The sequence below is a fragment of the Castor canadensis genome, chromosome 5, assembly GCF_047511655.1.
Source record: "Castor canadensis chromosome 5, mCasCan1.hap1v2, whole genome shotgun sequence".
In the NCBI taxonomy this organism is placed as follows: Eukaryota; Metazoa; Chordata; class Mammalia; order Rodentia; family Castoridae; genus Castor; species Castor canadensis.
The window spans coordinates 138350137-138367302 of NC_133390.1; the positions used below are offsets into that span (position 1 = coordinate 138350137).

The 17166-nt window shown below is 37.6% G+C and overlaps 1 non-coding gene across 1 annotated transcript; it reads left to right on the forward strand.

Moving 5' to 3' along the window:
• The first annotated feature begins 1802 nt into the window (after window positions 1-1802).
• LOC141423557 (U6 spliceosomal RNA) lies at window positions 1803-1909 on the forward strand. The gene has a single exon (XR_012448402.1). It is a non-coding gene; the product is annotated as a U6 spliceosomal RNA (small nuclear RNA).
• Window positions 1910-17166: the final 15257 nt, after the last annotated feature.

Sequence of the window (17166 nt, forward strand, 5' to 3'; positions counted from 1 at the left end):
GTTCTAAGATACAAGGTGCATTTGACCTGGTCCATACCCCCATGGAGTTGGCATCTCTGGCAACCTGCCCAATATTCTCCCCTACCACTGCGCTGACATTAGATGCCCACAGTGTCCTCCCAGGAAAGTGCTGCTGGGCTAGGGCCTGGGGTTGGTATTCCAGAAGGTTGAGTACAGAAGTGGGATGGCACCTTGCAGTCACAAAAACCATGGGTGCTTAAAGTTAAGAGATAAATCCAAGAGGGGACTTTTAAAAAGTGGCCAAAAGTTGTACCACTAAAGGAGAATAATCAAAAGGAATGAGTCATGGTATAAAGTCATCTAACAGGGCCTGCTATATAACTGACATTCAAATCATAGTTGCCCCATTTCCACTTGTGTCGTAGAAAGTCACAGGAGAACACTTCTCCTCACTGTAACAATGTGGAAAAACCAGGAAATCCACAAAATTAAAACTCTGTGAGCCCATCAGTGTTGAGATCATAAAGCAAGTAAAAGAACTAGATTCCAAAGAGTGAAATGTTCCTCTGAGGAGAATGAGGCATGCAACTGGGTCATCTTTGTTAGAGTGCAGAAAGAAGAGGAGGCTGCCACAAAAGTATATAAGAAGCAATAAGTTAAAGTTTTAATGAATTTGAAAAGGTCAAGATAGGGCCAACATACCAGTTTAGAATCACAACATCACCAGATACAAGGAGGGTTCACAGTTATTCATAAGCCCTTTGCCATGGGCCTTCACCAGTAACTCATAAGAAATATTGGTACAAGAGAAGAACTGGAACAAGTCCCCTAAGGTGGCACAAATGTGCTGCTGCCACTGGGGCATAGGCGCGGTGTCTTGCCCACTTCCCAGACTCTTCCTTCAGATGAAGCAATACCACTAAGCTGCTAGATTGGGGGACAGAATGCCAGTGAACCCAGAATCCAGTGCCAATACAAAGCAGAGGGTTGCAACTGATGAATAAGAGTAAGAAACTCTCTCCCAACCAAGACCCATCACAGATACAAAGGAGAGTTTGGGAGGGGGTGGGAGCAGGGGGGAGAAATGACCCAAGCCTTGTATGCACATATGAATAATAAAATTTAAAAAAAAAAGGAGAGTTTGGTGTCCATGGGGAGATGTGCTAATAAAATCCATCCCTGAGACTCAAGAGCAGAGCCCCTTCCTAAGTCTGAAGATGGACTAGGAAAAGTGAGATACTATCCACTCCCAGACCCCATGAGCACCAAGTAAAAATCAACAGAGAATGTTACTAGAAGAAGATCAATATGTTAAAGAAATTGACTATGCAGATATTGCTGAAAGTTGAGTGTGAAATAGGAACACTGAAGCAGCTCCTCCAGCACTCCAGTCCTGACATTAAACAGAGGATAACAACAGCACTCTGGTGATGGAATTTGATGTCTGAGGTATACTAAAGGAAGTGGTGGCAGCAGCAAATCAGAGCTCATCTCAGTTACTGAGCAGACTGAGTCAATCACTCATGCCAACAGCTGACCAAAGGGGCATGTCCATTTCTTGTATACACTTCAGCCTCTGCTGGTTCTCCATAGCCCATGTCTGGCATGCAATACAAAATCTTGAGATACACAAAAAAGTAAGAAAGAAAAACCCACTGTAGAGAAATAAAACATTAACAAAACCAGACACAGAGATGACTTAGCTGTTGGAACCATCAGCTATGGAGTTTAAAATAACTATACTTAATATGTTTTAAAAACTTAGTGTGAAAAGTGAACAGCACGCATTAGGAAATAGGGAATTTCATCTGAAAGTTAAGAAGAGTCAAATGCAAATACCAGTGCTTGCTTCGGCAGCACATATACTAAAATTGGAATGATACGGAGAAGATTAGCATGGCCCCTGTGCAAGGATGACATGCAAATTCATGAAGTGTTCCATATTTTTCCAACAACACATCAGAAAAATCATCCACTATGACCAAGTCGGCTTCATCCCAGAGATGCAGGGGTGGTTCAACATACACAAATCTATAAATGTAATACATCACATCAATAGAAGCAAAGACAAAAACCACTTGATCATCTCAATAGATGCAGAAAAAGCCTTCAACAAGATCCAACACCACTTCATGATAAAAGCTCTAAGAAAACTAGGAATAGAAGGAATGTACCTCAACATTGTAAAGGCTATATATGACAAACGTACAGCCAACATCATACTTAATGGTGAAAAACTGAAACCATTTCTCCTAAAATTAGGAACTAGACAAGGATGCCCACTATCTCCACTCCTTTTCAACATAGTACTGGAATTCCTATCCAGACCAATTAGGCAAGAAGAAGAAATAAAAGGAATACAAATAGGTAAAGAAACTGTCAAAATATCCATATTTGTTAACAATATGATCCTATACCTTAAAGACCAAAAAACTCTATTCAAAAACTATTAGACACCATAAACAGCTTCAGCAAGGTGGCAAGATACAAAATCAACTTACAAAAATCATTAGCTTTTCTTTTTTTTTCATTTTTCTTTTATTATTCATATGTGCATACAAGGCTTGGTTCATTTCTCCCCCCTGCCCCCACCCCCTCCCTTACCACCCACTCCGCCCCATCCCTCTCCCCTCCCAATACAAAGCAGAAACTATTTTGCCCTTATTTCTAATTTTGTTGTAGAGAGAGTATAAACAATAATAGGAAGGAACAAGGGTTTTTGCTGGTTGAGATAAGGATAGCTATACAGGGCATTGACTCACATTGATTTCCTGTGCGTGTGTGTTACCTTCTAGGTGAATTCTTTTTGATCTAACTTTTTCTCTATTTCCTGGTCCCCTTTTCCAATTGGCCTCAGTTGCTTTAAGGTATCTGCTTTAGTTTCTCTGACTTAAGGGCAACAAATGCTAGCTAGTTTTTTAGGTGTCTTATCTATCCTCACCCCTCCCTTGTGTGCTCTCACTTTTATCATGTGCTTATAGTCCAATCCCCTTGTTGTGTTTGCCCTTGATCTAATGTCCACATATGAGGGAGAACATACGATTTTTGGTCTTTTGAGCCAGGCTAACCTCACTCAGAATGATGTTCTCCAATTCCATCCATTTACCAGCGAATGATAACATTTCATTCTTCTTCATGGCTGCATAGAATTCCATTGTGTATAGATACCACATTTTCTTAATCCATTCATCAGTGGTGGTGCATCTTGGCTGTTTCCATAACTTGGCTATTGTGAATAGTGCCGCAATAAACATGGGTGTGCAGGTGCCTCTGGAGTAACCTGTGTCACAGCCTTTGGGTATATTCCCAAGAGTGGTATTACTGGATCAAATGGTAGATCCATGTTTAACTTTTTAAGTAGCCTCCAAATTTTTTTACAGAGTGGTTGTACTAGTCTACATTCCCACCAACAGTGTAAGAGGGTTCCTTTTTCCCCGCATCCTCGACAACACCTGTTGGTGGTGGTGTTGCTGATGATGGCTATTCTAACAGGGGTGAGGTGAAATCTTAGCGTGGTTTTAATTTGCATTTCCTTTATTGCTAGAGATGGTGAGCATTTTTTCATGTGTTTTCTGGCCATTTGAATTTCTTCTTTTAAGAAAGTTCTGTTTAGTTCACTTGCCCATTTCTTTATTGGTTCATTAGTTTGGGGAGAATTTAGGTTTTTTTTTTGTTTTTTTTGTTTTTTTTAGTTTTCATGTTCTTTTTTTTTTTTTTGCTTTTATTTTATTTTTTTTATTTTTTATTTTTTTTTTCATTTTTCTTTTACTATTCATATGTGCATACAAGGCTTGGTTCATTTCTCCCCCCTGCCCCCACCCCCTCCCTTACCACCCACTCCACCCCCTCCCGCTCCCCCCCTCAATACCCAGCAGAAACTATTTTGCTCTTATCTCTAATTTTGTTGTAGAGAGAGTATAAGCAATAATAGGAAGGAACAAGGGGTTTTGCTGGTTGAGATAAGGATAGCTATACAGGGCATTGACTCACATTGATTTCCTGTGTGTGGGTGTTACCTTCCAGGTTAATTCTTTTTGATCTAACCTTTTCTCTAGTACCTGTTCCCCTTTTCCTATTGGCCTCAGTTGCTTTAAGGTATCTGCTTTAGTTTCTCTGCATTAAGGGCAACAAATGCTAGCTAGTTTTTTAGGTGTCTTACCTATCCTCACCCCTTACTTGTGTGCTCTCGCTTTTATCATGTGCTCATAGTCCGATCCCCTTGTTGTGTTTGCCCTTGATCTAATGTCCACATATGAGGGAGAACATACGATTTTTGGTCTTTTGAGCCAGGCTAACCTCACTCAGAATGATGTTCTCCAATTCCATCCATTTACCAGCGAATGATAACATTTCGTTCTTCTTCATGGCTGCATAAAATTCCATTGTGTATAGATACCACATTTTCTTAATCCATTCGTCAGTGGTGGGGCATCTTGGCTGTTTCCATAACTTGGCTATTGTGAATACTGCTGCAATAAACATGGATGTGCAAGTGCCTCTGGAGTAACAGTCTTTTGGGTATATCCCCAAGAGTGGTATTGCTGGATCAAATGGTAGATCGATGTCCAGCTTTTTAAGTAGCCTCCAAATTTTTCTCCAGAGTGGTTGTACTAGTCTACATTCCCACCAACAGTGTAAGAGGGTTCCTCTTTCCCCGCATCCTCGCCAACACCTGTTGTTGGTGGTGTTGCTGATGATGGCTATTCTAACAGGGGTGAGGTGGAATCTTAGTGTGGTTTTAATTTGCATTTCCTTTATTGCTAGAGATGGTGAGCATTTTTTCATGTGTTTTCTGGCCATTTGAATTTCTTCTTTTGAGAAAGTTCTGTTTAGTTCACATGCCCATTTCTTTATTGGTTCATTAGTTTTGGGAGAATTTAGTTTTTTAAGTTCCCTATATATTCTGGTTATCAGTCCTTTGTCTGATGTGTAGCTGGCAAATATTTTCTCCCACTCTGTGGGTGTTCTCTTCAGTTTAGAGACCATTTCTTTTGATGAACAGAAGCTTTTTAGTTTTATGAGGTCCCATTTATCTATGCTATCTCTTAGTTGCTGTGCTGCTGGGGTTTCATTGAGAAAGTTCTTACCTATACCTACTAACTCCAGAGTATTTCCTACTCTTTCCTGTATCAACTTTAGAGTTTGTGGTCTGATATTAAGATCCTTGATCCATTTTGAGTTAATCTTGGTATAGGGTGATATACATGGATCTAGTTTCAGTTTTTTGCATACTGCTAACCAGTTTTCCCAGCAGTTTTTGTTGAAGAGGCTGCTATTTCTCCATCGTATATTTTTAGCTCCTTTGTCAAAAATAAGTTGGTTGTAGTTGTGTGGCTTCATATCTGGGTCCTCTATTCTGTTCCACTGGTCTTCATGTCTGTTTTTGTGCCAGTACCATGCTGTTTTTATTGTTATTGCTTTGTAATATAGTTTGAAGTCAGGTATTGTGATACCTCCTGCATTGTTCTTTTGACTGAGTATTGCCTTGGCTATTCGTGGCCTCTTGTGTTTCCATATAAATTTCACGGTAGATTTTTCAATCTCTTTAATGAATGTCATTGGAATTTTGATGGGAATTGCATTAAACATGTAGATTACTTTAGGGAGTATCGACATTTTTACTATGTTGATTCTACCAATCCACGAGCATGGGAGATCTCTCCACTTTCTATGGTCTTCCTCAATCTCTTTCTTCAGAAGTGTATAGTTTTCCTTGTAGAGGTCTTTCACATCTTTTGTTAGGTTTACACCTAGGTATTTGATTTTGTTTGAGGCTATTGTAAATGGAATTGTTTTTATACATTCTTTTTCCGTTTGCTCATTATTAGTGTATAGAAATGCTAATGATTTTTCTATGTTGATTTTATATCCTGCTACCTTGCTATAGCTATTGATGATGTCTAGAAGCTTCTGAGTAGAGTTTTTTGGGTCTTTAAGGTATAGGATCATGTCGTCTGCAAATAGGGATATTTTGACAGTTTCTTTACCTATTTGTATTCCTTTTATTCTTTCTTCTTGCCTAATTGCTCTGGCTAGCAATTCCAGTACTATGTTGAATAGGAGTGGAGATAGTGGGCATCCTTGTCTCATTACTGATTTTAGAGGGAATGGTTTCAGTTTTTCTCCGTTAAGTATAATGCTGGCTGTAGGTTTGTCATATATAGCTTTTATAATGTTGAGGTACTTTCCTTCTATTCCTAGTTTTCTTAGAGCTTTTATCATGAAATGGTGTTGGATCTTATCAGAGGCTTTTTCTGCATCTATTGAGATGATCAAGTGGTTTTTGTCTTTGCTTCTGTTAATGTGGTTTATTACGTTTATTGATTTTCGTATGTTGAACCACCCCTGCATCCCTGGGATGAAGCCTACTTGGTCGTGGTGAATAATCTTTTTGATGTGTTGCTGAATTCGGTTTGCCATTATTTTGTTGAGGATTTTTGCATCAATGTTCATTAAGGAGATTGGCCTATAGTTCTCCTTTTTGGAGGTGTCTTTGCCTGGTTTTGGGATAAGTGTAATACTGGCTTCATAAAATGTGTTTGGCAGTTTTCATTAGCTTTTCTATACACCAACAATGAACAAACTGAGAAGGAATATATAGAAACAATTCCATTTACAATAGCCTCAAAAAATATCAAATACCTAGGTGTAAACTTAACAAAGGATGTGAATGACCTCTACAAGGAGAACTACAAACACCTGAAGAAAGAGATCGAGGAAGACTACAGAAGATAGAAAGATCTCTCATGCTCATGGGTTGGTAGAATCAACATAGTAAAAATGGCTATACTACCGAAAGCAATCTACATGTTCAATGCAATTCCCACCAAAATCCCAATGACTTTCATCACAGAGATTGAAAAATCTACCCTGAAGTTCATTTGGAAACACAAGAGACCGTAAATAGCCAAGGCAATACTCAGCAAAAAGAGTAATGCTGGAGATATCACAATACTAGACTTCAAACTATATTACAAAGCAATAACAATAAAAACAGCATAGTACTGGCACAAAAACAGACATGAAGAGCAGAGGAACAGAATAGAGGACCCAGATATGAAACCAAGTAACTATACCCACCTTATTTTTGACAAAGGGGCCAAAAACATATGATGGAGAAAAGACAGCCTCTTCAACAAACGTTGCTGGAAAAAGTGGTTATCTGCCTGCAAGAAACTGCAACTAGATCCATGTTTATCATCTTGTACTAGTACCAACTCAAAATGGATCAAAGACCTTAACATCAGACCCAAAACTCTGAAGTTAGTACAGGAAGGAGCAGGAAACACTTTGGAAGTAAAAGGTATAGGCACGGACTTCCTCAATAGAACCCCAGCAGCCCAGCAACTAAGAGAAAGAACAGAAAAATGGGACTTCATAAAATTAAAAAGATTCTGTAAAACAAAAGAAATGGTCTCTAAACTGAAGAGACCACCCACAGAGTGGGAGAAAATATTTGCCAGCTATACATCAGATAAAGCACTGAAAACCAGAATACACAGGGAACTTAAGAAACTAAACTCTCCCAAAATCAATGAACCAATAAAGAAATGGGCAACTGAACTAAACAGAACTTTCTCAAAAGAAGAAATTCAAAAGGCCAAAAGACACATGAAAAAATGGTCACCATCTCTAGCCATAAAGGAAATGCAAATCAAAACCACACTAAAATTCCACCTCATCCCTGTTAGAATAGCCATCATCAAAAACACCACAACAAACAACAGGTGTTGGCAAGGATGTTGGGAAAAAGGAACCCTCTTACACTGCTGGTGGGAATGCAACTGGTACAACCACTCTGGAAAAAAGTTTGGAGGCTTTTCTTAAAAATCTAAATATAGATCTGCCATATGATCCAGCAATCCCACTCCTGGGGATATACCCAAAGGAATGCAACACAGACTACTCCAAAGGCACCTGCACACCCATGTCTATTGCAGCACTATTCACAATAGCCAAATTATGGAAATAGCCAAGATGCCCCACTACTGATGAATGGATCAAGAAAATGCAGTAGTTATACACAATGGAATTTTACTCAGCCCTGAAGAAGAATGAAATCCTATCATTTGCAAGTAAATGGATGAAACTGGAGAACATCATTCTGAGTGAGGTTAGCCAGGCTCAGAAGACCAAACATCATATGTTCTCCCTCATATGTGGACTTTAGATATAGGGCAAATAAAGCAATGTTGTTGGACTTGAGTCACATGACAAGGGGAAAGCACATACAGGAAGTATGAGAATAGGTAGAAAACCCAAAATATTAAAGTGTTTGATGTCCCCACTCCAGAGGAACTAATACAGAAACCTTAAAGCAACAGAGGTCAACACAAGAAGAGGATCAGGTACCAGTGTAAAGATCAGTTAGAGATGAATCAACATGGGTTGCAACACATTTGTACATGGAAGCAATGCTAGGAATCTCTCTGTATAGCTATCCTTAACCTAACTAGCAAAAACAATTTGTCTTCCTTATTATGCTTATGTCTTCTCTTCTACAAAATTAGAGATAAATGCAGAACTGGCTCTGCTTGGAAGCAAGGGGAGCTGGGAGGGAGAGGGTGGGGGTGGGGGCAGGGGGGAGAAATGACCCAAATAATATATGCACATGTGAATAAATTAATAAAAAATGCAAATACTAGATATAAAAGACACAATTTCAGAAATTAATTCCTTCTATTACTATAAGCTAGAACCAGCTGAGCAAGGAACTAATGAAAATGAAGGTAAGTCAGTAAAAGTTCTACATACTGAAATACAAAAGTAAAGAGTGAAAAAGCAGAAGAGAGCATGAAAAATCTGTAGGGCCATATCATGCAGTCTAACATATATCCTCTTGAAGGCCCGGAAAATAAAAGAAAGAGAATGAGGCAGAAGAAATATTTTGATGAAACAATAACCAAGAATATTCTAAAATTAATGAAAAACTTTAAGAAGTCAGTCAACTCTGATCAGGATAAAAATAAAATATGCACACATGAAAACAGAGCCATACAAACACATAAAGACTTCAAGAAAGTCAGAGAAAAGAAGAAACATTGCATGGAGTACTAAAGATTATAACCACAGTGGACTCTTCATTCAAAACCCATGCAAGCAGGAAGACAATGGAATGATGAATTTAACATATTAAAAGACAATAACTTCAATTCAGATTGAAGACACAAATTGAGACTTTTTCAGACACAAATTTTGAGAGAATTATTAGTAAAGTGTCATGATGAGAAATGTGAAAGAAATTCTTCAAGGAGTGTAAGTATGAAACTTATATCAACTTAAAGAAACAAAGAATAACAATGGTAAAGCAAAACCTAAATTGAATGACATTTTTATTTTTAGTAACTTTAAAAGTACTGGCTATGCAAAGAAAAAACAGTAATAATATATTTTGAGGTTTATAAAATATGTTTCAGTAAGATACATAACAATAGCAACAGGATGGGAGAACATGGGAGTACACTATTTCAATGTTCTTTTCTTTTTTGTGGGACTGGGGTTTGAATTCAAACTTTGTGGTTGAAAAGCAGGTACTCTATCTCTTAAGTCACACCTCCAGTCCATTTTTCTCTGGTTATGTTGGAGATGGGGTCTTGTGAGCTATTTGTCCAGCTAGCCTTGAACCATGATTCTCCTTATCTCAGCTTCTCAACTAGCTAGGATTACAGGTAGGAGCCACCAGCATGGCATTATTTTAATATCCTTATTATACTTAGAAGGATATGCTATTATTTTAAGGAATACTCTGGTAAGATAAAGATATATAAAAAGTATATTTAAAAATAAGATAATAGTGAATCATTTAAAATATTCAATATATTTGAAAGAAGACAGAAAAAAGGAACAAATGGAACAAATAGAAAATAACTAGCAAGGTGATAAATTTAAATCAATCATATTAATAATTACCTTTAATTTCATGGTCTAAAATACTCCAATTGGACCATAGAGACTGTCAAATTATCATGCCTTCAACTTGAAATATAAAGACATAGATAGATGAAGAAAAGGCACACTCTACAAATACTAACCAAAAGAAAGCTAAAATGCTATATTAGCATTAGACAAGGAATAAGACTTTCCAGACTTCAAGGACTATTACCAGGGATAAACAGGATCCTTACATAATGATAATAGAAAAAATTCACAATTCTAAATATCACCATTGTTATTATTACAAGCTAGAAAATATTTAATTGCACACAGTACAGGGACATAACAATACCAAGGGCAATGATGGGAAGACAGAAAAAACAGAGAAACCAGTTTCCCCACAGCAAAAAATTAGTACAGGCCCAGAGGGAAATGAAGAAAACAGATACTCAGATCAGACTCCAACAAAATGAAGATAAACTATGCCAAAGAACCCAATGAAGCCCACAAGAATAAGCTAAAAGAAGAAATCCTACAGGTAATCAATGAGAATTTTATAGAGATGATACTGGATACGGTCAACCAAAATGTACAGGAGACACTCAAGAAATTCCTAGACAACAAAAATAGAGAATTTGAAAGCACAAGAAGAAATAAAAGAAACCATAGAAGCACTGTATAAACACCAAAGTGAAACAAAGAACACGATTAATAAAGAGATAAATGAACTCAGGGAGAAAATAGACAACATTAAAGAGGAAGTGACTCAGGATATGGAAAAACTCAGAAAAAAGAATGAAACAGAAATGCAAAACAAAAGGGAAGGTCAATCCAGCAGAATAGAACAAACAGAAGACAGAATCTCAGAACTCGAAGATGAAATGGGAAAGTAAAAACTGAAGAACCATTAGTTAAACAAATCAAGACCTGTGAAGAGAAAATTCAAGAACTTACTGACTCCATCAAAAGACCAAACCCGAGAATCATGGGCATTGAAGAAGGAGAAGTGCAAGCAAAGGGAATACGTAATATATTCAACAAAATACTAACAGAAAATTTCCCAAATCTAGAGAAATCTATTCTCCTACAGATGCAAGAGGCCTCCAGAACACCAAACAGACCTGACCAAAATAGAACTACCCCAAAGCAAATTACCATTAAAATAACAAGTACAAAGACCCAAGAAAGAATATTAAAGGCTGTAAGAGAGAAAAAACAAATAACATACAAAGGTAAACCCATCAAAATCATAGCAGACTTCTCAACAGAAACATTAAAAGCAAGAAGAGCTTGGGGTGAGGTCTTCTGGGCACTGAATGAAAATAACTTCAACCCTAGGATACTCTACCCAGCAAAACTATCATTCAAAATAGATGGAGCAATAAAAGTCTTCCATGATAAGCAGAAACTAAAACAATATGTGACCACAAAGCCACCACTACAAAAGATTCTTCAAAGGATTCTGCACACAGAAAGTGAAACCCAACATAACCATGAAAGGGCAGGCATCACCAAACTACAGGAAAAGAAAAAGCAAGAAAAAAGAGAGTAACCTCAACTTAGGTACACACAATCAAACCTTCAAACAACTAAGACAACTAAATGACAGGAATCACCACATACCTATCAGTACTAACACTTAATGTTAATGGACTTAATTCCCCCATCAAAAGGCAGTGTTTGACAAAATGGATTAAAAAGGAAGATCCAATAGTTTGTTGGTTACAGGAGACACATCTCACTGACAGAAATAAGCATAGGCTTAGGATGAAAGGCTGGAAGAAGATTTACCAAGCCAATGGCCCCTGAAAACAGGGAGGAGTAGCAATACTTATCTCTGACAAAGTAGACTTCAAACTTACATTGATCAAACGAGATAAAGAAGGACATTCCATACTAATAAAAGGGGAAATAGACCAAAAGGAAATAAAATTTATCAACCTATATGCACCCAATGTCAATGCACCCAATTTCATCAAACATACCCTGAAGGACCAAAAAGCATATATTAACTCCAGCACAGTAATCATGGGAGACTTTAACACCACATTATCATCAATAGATAGGTCATCCAAACAAAAAAATCAATGAAGAAACCCAAGATCTAAAATATACCATAGATCAAATGGACCTAGTTGCTGTCTAAAGAACATTTCATCCAACTTATACAAAATATACATTCTTCTCAGCAGCCCATGGAACCTTCTCCAAAATAGATCATATCCTAGGGCACAAACCAAGCCTCGTCAAATATAAGAAAATAAAAATTATACCATGCATTCTATCTGATCACAATGCAATAAAACTAGAACTCAACAACAAAATTAAAGACAAAAACCATACAAAGATCTGGAAACTGAATAACTCATTGCTTAATGAACAATGGATCATTGATGAAATAAAAGAGGAAATTAAAAAGTTCCTGGAAGTCAATGAAAATGAAAACACAACCTACTGGAACCTATGGGACACAGCAAAGGCAGTCCTGAGAGGAAAGTTTATAGCCACGAGTGCACATATTAAAAAGACTGAAAGATCCAAAATCAATGACCTAGTGATATATCTCAAACTCCTAGAAAAACAAGAACAAGCAAATACCAAAATAAATAGAAGGAAAGAAATACTAAAAATAAGAGCTGAAATTAATGAAATAGGAACCAAAAAACCATATAAAGAATTAATGATACAAAAAGTTGGTTCTTTGAAAAAATAAACAAGATCGACAGACCCCTGGCAAACCTGACTAAAATGAAGAGAGAAAAAACCCAAATTAGTACAAACAGGAATGCAAAAGGGAAGACAACAACAAACACCATGGAAGTCCAGGAAATCATCAGAGACTACTTCAAGAACTTATATTCAAATAAATTCAAAAACCTCAAAGAAATGGACAGATTTATAGATACATATGATCATCCAAAACTGAACCAAGAGGATACTAATCATCTGAATAGATCTATAACACAAAATGAAATTGAAGCAGCAATCAAGAGTCTCCCCAAAAAGAAAACTCCAGGACCTGATGGATTCTCTGCTGAATTCTATCAGACCTTTAAAAAAGAACTGATACCAACCCTCCTTAAACTGTTCCACAAAATAGAAAGGGAAGGAAAACTGCCTAACACATTTTATGAAGCCAGTATTACACTTATCCCAAAACCAGGCAAAGACACCTCCAAAAAGGAGAACTATAGGCCAATCTCCTTAATGAACATTAATGAAAAAACCCTTAATAAAATAATGGCAAACCATATTCAGCAACACATCAAAAAGATCATTCACCACGACCAAGTAGGCTTCATCCCAGGGATGCAGGGGTGGTTCAACATACGAAAATCAGTAAGCGTAATAAACCACATTAACAGAAGCAAAGACAAAAACCACTTGATCATCTCAATAGATGCAGAAAAAGCCTTTGATAAGATCCAACACCATTTCATGATAAAGGCTCTAAGAAAACTAGGCATAGAAGGAAACTACCTCAAAATTATAAAAGCTATATATGACAAACCTACAGCCAGCATTATACTTAACGGAGAAAAACTGAAACCATTCCCTCTAAAATCAGGAACCAGACAAGGATGCCCACTATCTCCACTCCTATTCAACATAGTACTGGAATTCCTAGCCAGAGCAATTAGGCAAGAAGAAAGAATAAAAGGAATACAAATAGGTAAAGAAACTGTCAAAATATCCCTATTTGCAGACGACATGATCCTATACCTTAAAGACCAAAAAAACTTTACTCAAAAGCTCCTAGACACCATCAATAGCTACAGCAATGTAGCAGGATATAAAATCAACATAGAAAAATCATTAGCATTTCTATACACTAATAATGAACAAACTGAGAAAGAATATATGAAAACAATTCCATTTACAACAGCCTCAAAAAAAATCAAATACCTAGGTGTAAAGCTAACAAAAGATGTGAAAGACCTCTACAAGGAAAACTATATACTTCTGAAGAAAGAGATTGAGGAAGACCATAGAAAGTGGAGAGATCTCCCATGCTCGTGGATTGGTAGAATCAACATAGTAAAAATGTCGATACTCCCTAAAGTAATCTACATGTTTAATGCAATTCCCATCAAAATTCCAATGACATTCATTAAAGAGATTGAAAAATCTACCGTGAAATTTATATGGAAACACAAGAGGCCACGAAGAGCCAAGGCAATACTCAGTCAAAAGAACAATGCAGGAGGTATCACAATACCTGACTTCAAACTATATTACAAAGCAATAACAATAAAAACAGCATGGTACTGGCACAAAAACAGACATGAAGACCAGTGGAATAGAATAGAGGACCCAGATATGAAGCCACACAACTACAACCAACTTGTCTTTGACAAAGGAGCTAAAAATATACGATGGAGAAATAGCAGCCTCTTCAACAAAAACTGCTGGGAAAACTGGTTAGCAGTCTGCAAAAAACTGAAACTAGATCCATGTATATCACCCTATACCAAGATTAACTCAAAATGGATCAAGGATCTTAATATCAGACCACAAACTCTTAAGTTGATACAAAAAAGAGTAGGAAATACTCTGGAGTTAGTAGGTATAGGTAAGAACTTTCTCAATGAAATCCCAGCAGCACAGCAACTAAGAGATAGCATAGATAAATGGGACCTCATAAAACTAAAAAGCTTCTGTTCATCAAAAGAAATGATCTCTAAACAGAAGAGAACACCCACAGAGTGGGAGAAAATATTTGCCAGCTACACATCAGACAAAGGACTGATAACCAGAATATATAGGGAACTTAAAAAACTAAATTCTCCCAAAACTAATGAACCAGTAAAGAAATGGGCAAGTGAACTAAACAGAACTTTCTCAAAAGAAGAAATTCAAATGGCCAAAAAACACATGAAAAAATGCTCACCATCTCTAGCAATAAAGGAAATGCAAATTAAAACCACACTAAGATTCCACCTCACCCTTGTTAGAATAGCCATCATCAGCAACACCAACAACAACAGGTGTTGTCGAGGATGCAGGGAAAAAGGAACCCTCTTACACTGTTGGTGGGAATGTAAACTAGTACAACTATTCTGGTAAAAAATTTGGAGGCTACTTAAAAAGCTGGACATTGATCTACCATTTGATCCAGCAATACCACTCTTGGGGATATACCCAAAAGATTGTGACACAGGTTACTCCAGAGGCACCTGCACACCCATGTTTATTGCGGCACTATTCACAACAGCCACGTTATGGAAACAGCCGAGATGCCCCAGCACCGACGAGTGGATCAAGAAAATGCGGTATCTGTACACAGTGGAATTCTATGCAGCCGTGAAGAAGAACGAGATGTTATCATTCGCTGGTAAATGGATGGAATTGGAGAACATCATTCTGAGTGAGGTTAGCCTGGCCCAAAAGACCAAAAATCGTATGTTCTCCCTCATATGTGGACACTAGATCAAGGGCAAACACAACAATGTGATTGGACTTTGAGCACATGATAAAAGCGAGAGCACACAAGGGAGGGGTAAGGATAGGTAAGACACCTAAAAAATTAGCTAGCATTTGTTGCCCTCAATGCAGAAAAACTAAAGCAGATACCTTAAAAGCAACTGAGACCAATAGGAAAAGGGGAACAGGAAATAGAGAAAAGGTTAGATCAAAAAGAATTAATCTAGAAGGTAACACACACGCACAGGAAATTAATGTGAGTCAACTCCTTGTATAGCTATCCTTATTTCAACCAGCAAAAACCCTTGTTCCTTCCTATTATGGCTTATACTCTCTCTACAACAAAATTAGAAATAAGGGCAAAATAGTTTCTGCTGGGTATTGAGGGAGTGGGGAGGAGAGGGAGGGGGCGGAGTGGGTGGTAAGGGAGGGGGTGGGGGCAGGGGGGAGAAATGACCCAAGCCTTGTATGCACATATGAATAATAAAATAAAATAAAATAAATGTATGCTATGATAAAGCCAAAAAAAAAATGGATGGAATTGGAGAACATCATTCTGAGTGAGGTTAGCCTGGCCCAAAAGACCAAAAATCATATGTTCTCCCTCATATGCGGACATTAGGTCAAGGGCAAACACAAAAGAAAAAAGAAGAAATTCACCAAGAAGTTAAAATAGTCCTAAATATGTATGTACCTAACCACATCAAAATATAACAAACATAAACTTATTCAAAGGAAAGGTTGTAGACAAATCCCCAATGATAGATAGAGACTTTATCACTCTTGTCTCAGTGATCAACACAAGTAGAGGAAAAAGCAGTTAAGGCTATGGAAGACCTGTACAACACTATGAGCCAAACTAACCGAATTGAAACTTATAGTCCTCCATCCAACAACAGTAGACTCACATTAGTTGCAAGTGTATATGGAACATTCACCAAAAGAGACCAAACTCTGAACCATAAACAAATCATAACAAATATAAGATAATTCAATTCATATAAAATATGTACTCTCCCTGCAAAATATATACCCTAACCAATGGAAATAAACTAGAAATAAAGAACCGAAAGGAATTAAAAACATCTACATTATTTAGAGATTAAATAAGCAATGCTTATGGAAATAAAGGGAGAAATGGAGCAGGAGAAAAAGAAAAAGGAAAAGGGGGAAAGGAAGAAAGGGAAGGAGAAAGGGAAGGAAATGAAAACAGGAGAAACAGAGAGGAGGGAAAAAGAGGGATTGTGTCAGAAGGAAGGAAGCAATCCAAGAGGGATGCAGGAAAGGGTAGGCACAACCTGAAACCTTTCTTACCCCAAAGAATAGACTGTAGGTACCTTTTTAGTCTCATATGAGAAAGTACATTAATTTGGTCTAATTAGAGTTACAAAAAAAAACTGTGATGGGTCTTTTGTCTGGTAATAATTCCATCCTAAATACTGCAGAATTAGTCAAGCTTGGCACATCACTCAAGTTAGGAACTCTTTACTCCTTATGGTTCAAAGCATCATCAGAAGTTTTCTCTGCTTGAAGATAAAAGATTCCCTGCATCTTCAGGTCTATTCAGTCTCCTTCTGACCTAGCTATCTTGGTGGGCAGGTTCTTGAGGACTCAAACTCACCTCACACTGACAGTTGTTATGCACACCCTACCTGTGTTCTGCTCTTCCCCAGTGAAGTCTACAACCCTGCCAGGCCCTTCTAGGCTATGCCCAAGAGTACACATATGGCAAGGAAGTCACCACCCTGCCTAAGCACTCACAACCAACAGGAGAGTGGGGGCCATGGATAAGTGCTTCAGACTCTCATCCTTCCATATATTTTTTGTGTGCTTCTCAGAAGTCTGAACAAATTAAGTCCTGCTGTTCACACAACACATTCTTCTTCCCTGTCTCATCCTGAATGCTTT